This window comes from Equus caballus, chromosome 3 (assembly GCF_041296265.1).
Source record: "Equus caballus isolate H_3958 breed thoroughbred chromosome 3, TB-T2T, whole genome shotgun sequence".
Classification (NCBI taxonomy): domain Eukaryota; kingdom Metazoa; phylum Chordata; class Mammalia; order Perissodactyla; family Equidae; genus Equus; species Equus caballus.
Window position 1 is genome coordinate 106,201,820 of NC_091686.1, and position 7,102 is coordinate 106,208,921.

Here is a 7,102-nt window from a genome sequence, read left to right on the forward strand (position 1 = left end):
GGCCTACAACGTTTTTTTTCTTTTAGACCAGAATCTGAGGTGCATTCTCTCACACCCACACAGACTCACCATTCACTCTACTTTCCCCCCACCTATATCATCCCTAGCATAGTTTGTGAGTTCTTCTCCTAATGGGTCTCCTAGTCATTAAAGATATACTGTGTGACTTTGGGTGAGTTTCTTAATTTGCCCAGGTCCAAAGCCTTAATTCTCACATGTGGGCAATTAAGTACCTCCTCATGGAGGCTCTTATGAAGATGATAGGAGATAACATAGCACCTCCTTTGGTGCCTGTGATATAGTAGTAGCTCAATAAAACTGTGTTCCATCTCTATTGCTCTTGAACAAATAACCTCAAATTTTAGTGGCTTAGAACAACCATCTTACTATATTCCTTGAGTGTAGGATCAGGTTATTCAGGGAGGGCTTGGCTGGATGGCTTGTTGGTATTCCGTGGCTGAGCTGGCTCCTCTGGGCTGGCAGATCCACTTCCAAGGTGGCTCACTCACATGGCTGGCAAGATGGTACTGGCTCTTAGCCAGAGCGCCACGTGGCCTCTTCACAGGGCTGCTTGGTCTTCCTTAAAGAAGAGAGGCTGGGTTCCAAGAGTGTCTTCCAAGAGACAGAAGCTGCAAGGCCTCTTATGATCTAGCCTCAAAAGTCCCAGAACATTATTGCTGCCACATTTTCATGGTCAAGGGAGTCCCTAGGACCAGCTCATATTCAAGGGGAGGGAAATGAGACTACGCCTATTGACAGGAGGAGTGTCAAAGGATTTGCACCTCTCTTGAACCCGCCAGGAGCAGCGAGTGGTGGTGTTATTCAGTGTCATCCTGAGGCACCAGGGCAGCACAGCTGCTGGGCTCCTGTGCTGAGCAGGCAGGCACTCTCAGGGGCAGTCCTGCAGCTGTTCCAGGTGTGGAGCAGCAGCTGGTTCCTTCCTTGTCTCTGCTGGCCTCTCACTGAACTGGAGAACACACATTTCAGAGCCAGCCATGGCTTTTATTTATTTTAATTTCTCTTGAATTTATTTCACTGAGTAATTCTTTAAGTACTGGTTTAAATTCTTTTTTTTTCAATTTTATTGCGATATAATTGACATACAGCCCTGTATAAGTTTAAGGTATACAGCGTAATGACTTGGCTTACATATATTGTGAAATGATTACCGCAATAAGTTTAGTTAACATCCATCACCTCATACAGTTACCAAAAAACATGTCTTTTTCTTTGTGATGGAAACATTTAGGATTGTCTCTTTCAGATAGACCATACACAGTGTTAGCTATAGTCATTATGTTGTACATTACATCCCCAGTACTTATCTGTCTTATAACTGGAAGTTTGCACCTTTAACCACCCTCACCCAACCCCCCCACCCCCAGCTCTGGTAACCACAAACCTGACCTCTTTTTTCTATCAGCTTAGGTTTTTTTAGATTCCAATTATAAGTGAGATCATAAAGTATTTGTCTTTCTCTGTCTGACTTACTTCACTTAGCACGATGCCCTCAATGTCCATCCATGTTGTTGCAGATGGCAGGATTTCCTTTTTATGGCTGAATAGTATTCCATTACATATGTATTCCATCTCTTGCCCTACTGTGAATAATGCTGCATGGATTGTACTAAACCGTCAAAATGCAGAGTCATAGCAGAACCTCTGCTCATGCTGGTGAACATAGCAACTTCATGAATAAACTCTCCTTCCACACTAAGATCTTAGCTCTGAGCATGAACTAATAAAACACATTTTGTACCCCATAGTGTGAAACAACTTGGTTGCCATTTTATTTTGTCTTCTGGATTATATTTGGGAGTCACCCTGAATGCTGAAATGCTTTTTCATGTTGTAAAGACTTGGTTTCTTTATGGTTCTGGTTCTGTTTTTGTTTCCTAGTTCAGACTTTCCAGAAGTGTCTTACTTGAACAAATTTTCCTCCGTCCTTGAGATATCTGTGTCAATTCATTATTCAAGTGTGTAAAGTCCTATTCTTCACTTTCATTATGTTCCTTATTTGCCAAAACCAGCATTTCTCAAAGTGAACACTAATAGGTGTCATGTGTAGATAAAAACCCTGCTGTCAAGTAGGCCGTGGAAATGCTGACTGGCTTCAACAAAGACAAGCAAACAGATTTCTTTACTGCAGGACTTCTCAGAACCTTTAACAAACTAATGTGTACTTTGTATTTCAGAGAGAACAGTGAAGGCCACATTTCACAGTCTTAGACCCCTTTTACAGAGCACCTCCCAGAACTTAAGTTCCATGGGACGCACTTTGGGACATGTAGGCCTAAACCTATGCTGCTTTTTTGGGTGAGATGCATGTGACCCCCCATTTCGTCAGTGTCTGCTTTCAAGGGTCTGCTCACCTTCCCTTCCTCCTGGCAAAGTTGAGTGCTGCTCTCCTCTCCAGGGACCCTGGGGGCAGCCCGGTGCGATAAGAGGAATCTGGGTTCCATCGCAGTTTCTCCTCTTAGCTCTCTGATCCTGGGCAGGTTAGCCTCAGATTTCTCGGGTCTAATGTGGAGTTAACACAACCACCTGAGCTAGGGCAAAGGGAGGATTATAAACAGCTGTGCACCCAGAGATGGGGCTGGAGGAGGTGCCAGGTGCCCCGTGTATGCTGGCTTTCCCTTCCGAGTTCTGGGACCGATCCACCACGGGGAACAATGAATGAACGCACTCGCCCCCTAGTGGACATTCCTGCCTCTGCCACCTGAGTCGACCCATCCTTACAGAGGACTCCCTCGCTGTAAGGCTTCTATTGTTGGCTTGTTGGCAGCTGTTCTGAATTGGTGTGTAGCACTTCCTTTTAGACTAACGAGTCAAGAAATTATTTACAGGAAGATGATAGGTTTGAGAACAGGGATGGTGGGTTCTTTCTCCAGTAAGAGTAACGATGTGCCATCCCCATTTTAGAGATGCTGGCCTTGAGGTTACACAGAAGTGACAAGGGGACGCTAGGACTCATGGATGGGCCATTGCCATACATCTGACTGTTTGTGTAGACAACCAGGAGTGAGCTCTTCTTATTACCTTTATCGGTTCTTCATTTTGAGAGGAGGGGAGAGGTATGATTTGCCCCATTCTATCTGCGATTCAGGATAATCTCTAATATCTAAAAGTCTTGCAAACAGTAGGTAGGTAGGCAGGGATAACAAAAGTTATATCTATTGAGAGCTTTCTGTGCCAGGAACCCTCCTGAGTGCTTTGCTTACTGAAGACTTGCAACAAACCTTGGAAGATGGAAGGAGGAGTTTCATCCCCATTTTAGAGCTGAGGAAACTGAAGCACAGAGCATTTGAGTAACTTGCTTGAGGTCACACAGCTAATGTGGGTTAAAAGCAGCATTCAAACCCACACGATCTGATTTCATACCTATGTACTTGACCAGTCCACCTCCCCACCTTTCCAAAAATTGCTTGCTGACCACCTGGGTCAACCAACAAGTATTTATGGTGGCCCTGCTGTGTGCCCACCCTGGTGCCAGGAGCCGCAGAGGATACAAAAGATTCATGAGACTATTTGGTATCTATGATTGCTCCAAAATTGGTTTTGACTTCTTAATAAAGGGTAAAATCCCCGAGGAAAAAACTGAATGATGAAATTTAAAAGAGCAAGTTTTTCAAAGGAGGAAGAAACTGGTTAATAGCAGGCTGAAGGGCAAACATGTTTAAAAAAAGAGCCAACACCGGGAAAACCAACGCTGTGTTAGTGACACGTATGATTTGTATGCCTGTGAGCAGGAAAACGTAAAAGGGGGAGCGAGCTGTCTTCTCAAGTAAATGAGGCATGGAAGTTCATTAGGACTATAAAGAAAGTGTTAAGAGCGACCCCTGCCCGAAGAGCATGAATGGACTGTAAGAGAAACCATGTTAGGTAGGTGCAAATTAGAAACTGCAGATGCAAAGGCATGATCTGAAGAATACAGTTACAAAAATATCAGATAAATAATAAATTATTAAATATGTTAAAAGCTAAAAGGATCTTTGTGTCTGCAAGGCTCTTAAATTCAAGAGAAGAAAATACCCGGTTGGTCTGGTCCGAGAGGGTGAAGGGAGGGATGGAGACGGTCTGGCTGGATTCGTCCTTTCTCTGAAGATGCAGGCAAACATCCCCAGTAGAGCTTTCACAGGAAATCATTAGGTCCAGGCCACGTGCAAGTCCCCTGGGGAAATGAAGGAACAAGTTAAAAACACCAGAGCGCTAGAGAGACGGGAGGTGCCCCATGCTCATTCCGCGCACGGGAGCCCGAGGCCTGGCCAGAGATCCTGCTGCCCCGGACAGGGAGGTCTGGGCCCACCGAGGCCCCTCTCCCATCCCAGGAATTCCCTTCAGCCCCTCTGCTGCCATCTTTGTTTGCGGCTGCTCAGGACAGCAGGGCAGAGTGAAAATCTGCAGGCCCCTGGGCCCGGCGCTGGGCAAAGCCCGTGAAGATGCACCTACCTGGGCCTCTGCAACCCCCCTGCCACCTCTCCTGCCTGGACCACAGATGGGAAGGAAAGACCTGGTGGCCAGCAGCATGGCAAAGTGGGCATAAGCAGAGGATTCGGGGCCAGTCTCAGCTGGGTGACCTTGGGCAAGCAACTCAGCTGTTGGTCTGTAAAACGCGAATGATGATCATAGTAGTACTTCAGTGAGTTCTACGGATAATTGGAGCATGCGTGCTCTGCCAGGCACAGAGCCCAGCACAGTCTGACCAGGTGGAGGTTACAGAGTAGGGGGGTCGTCCTTCTGCCCCTCCTTGCCTGTCGCGTGCTACCTGATGGGGCATTTCCCCAAGCGCATTAGCTACGTAAGTTTATTTCATCGTTGCCACCATCTTCATGTTACAGACCAGGAGACTGAGGCAGAGAGAGGCTAGGGAACTTGCCCAAACTCGCTCAGCTAGAAAGAGGTGGCACTTTCCGCAATCCCATGTGCCTGCTGTCTGAGCTGTGCTCTCAACCCCTACTTTATACAGGAAGCCAATAATTGCACGGACAGCTGTGCAATTGTAGCTGTGACAGGCGGATGAAGGAGAATGCAGAGCGTGGCGAGCCCACCGTATGGGCATTTCATTGAGGAAGTGACATCACTGGGATCTGAAGATGAGGCTGGCGTTAACCAGAGAAAAATAGAAGGGGATATGGTCCCTGTGGCAGAAATCAGCCTGGTGCACTGCTATGAGGACCAAGCATACAGGCGTAGAAAGGGCCTGGCGCAGAGCTAGCCGCCTAACTGCTGTGTGAACTTAGCCAAGCTCCTTAACTCCTTGGAACCTCAGTCCCCACATCTGTGAAATGGAGAGAACAGGAGGTCAGAGGAGGAAGTTAGATGATGAATGTAAAGTGCTTAGCCCACTGCCTGGCACACATGGGAGCCACTGTTAATATTATTTATTGTCATGAACAAAGATTCGTGAGGAAGGATTTTTCCCTCCAAAGCCTCTACCTCAGCAGTGACACCACCTGAGAGCTGAGAGGTCAGAGGTGGCCCATTTAGCTCTCTTCCTCAGTTTACTGGAGTAAACATGAAATGAGCAGCCAAAAATCATTCCTCAGAATTTTCTAAGCTTCCCTGGTGATGAGACTTAGCAAATGACGTGCGAAGTATTATCTGGGTCTTGATCATGATACGGTGACAATGCCCAACGGGCTCATAAATACATGTCATTTGTGAGGTCTCAGGAATCTCCTTATTCTACTATTGATTAATATTGATGCCCTAATAATCCCAGATTTGACCCTTCTGCAGCCAGGCCAACCAAACAGTGAGTGTCAAAGTCAACAGCAGCTGAAGCACTCCATGTCCCACATGGGCCGGTGCCCTACACGCTTATTCCATTTCATGCTCACACCAGCCCTGCCCTAAGATAAGTGTCACCAGCCCATTTGGCAGACAAGGTGACTGAGACCCTGTCTAAGGCCACACAGAGGACAGCCAGGATCGCCCCCTCCAGCCTCTGGCTCCGAGGCTTGCTCTTCCCCTCTCTCACATGTTCTGTATGAGAATTTTGTAGGTAAATGATACTTCTGGGTGCCATTCCCTAGGGCTACCTTAAGCTTTTGTTTTATGTTGAGAGATTTAAATAAATCTGACTCTAGATTACTGTGTGATTACCTCCTTCTTGTCATTTGGGTATCGCTTCAAATCTTACCTCCTCAGTCTTCCTAAATGACCCCTGCCACCTCCATTCCTCATAGCACAGGTGGAAATCAAAATCTCACATCATCTTGTTTTGCATTTGCTTACTTACTTTTTGCATGGCTCAACTCACTGGACAGCAAGTTCCACAGCAGTAAGAATAGTGTCGGTCATCCATTCTCCAGCAAATACCCTGCGCACAGTAGGTGCTCAGCATCTCTGTGTCTGAGATGGTGTTGTCAGGTGACAGAGCCGAGGTGCCCAGGTGGCTCATGGTGTTCCCCTTACTGCCCACCAATCTCATGAGCATCCAAGCCTTGCTTTCTCATCTGTAAAATGGAGGTAATCATAGGCAACAGGACACCACACAGTCCCCCAAAATGAGGTGCAAAAATATGGAATGGCGTGGACTGATATTCATGATATGGTGAGTGGGAAAAAAACCAGGCAATGAAACAGCGTGTCGGGATGATCTGTAAAGGATACGGAACATGGACATTCAAGGCCTAGGCTGTGCGTCCAGGCGGCCTGGTTTCCAACGTGAATCCTCCCTTTCCTCGTTGTGCGACGTTGGGTCAATTATACTCTCTGTGCCTCAGTTTCTTAAAGTCTGTAAAACGAGGACGGTAAGAGTCTGTGTCAAAGTGTCATTGTGAAAGTTAATGAGTTAAGGCACCTACTGTGTGTGAGGAGGGTGTTTGGCACACAGTGAGAGCCTAATGAAGACGCACTGTTGTTATTGTTGATGAGACAACTATCGTGTCCATTGTTCCTGTGATGTATCAAGTGAAAATAAAAGATTGAAAAATGGTACGTACACTATAATTCCACTATTTAAAATATGTGCGACTATATGACTGGAGGCACGTAGACCGCAGTGTCACATGATCTCTCTGGGAGAGATGTTTTTCTTATTTTATTTTGTTCTTTCCTCCTTCTCTCCCTCTTTATCTCTCTTCCTGTCTTCCTCCCT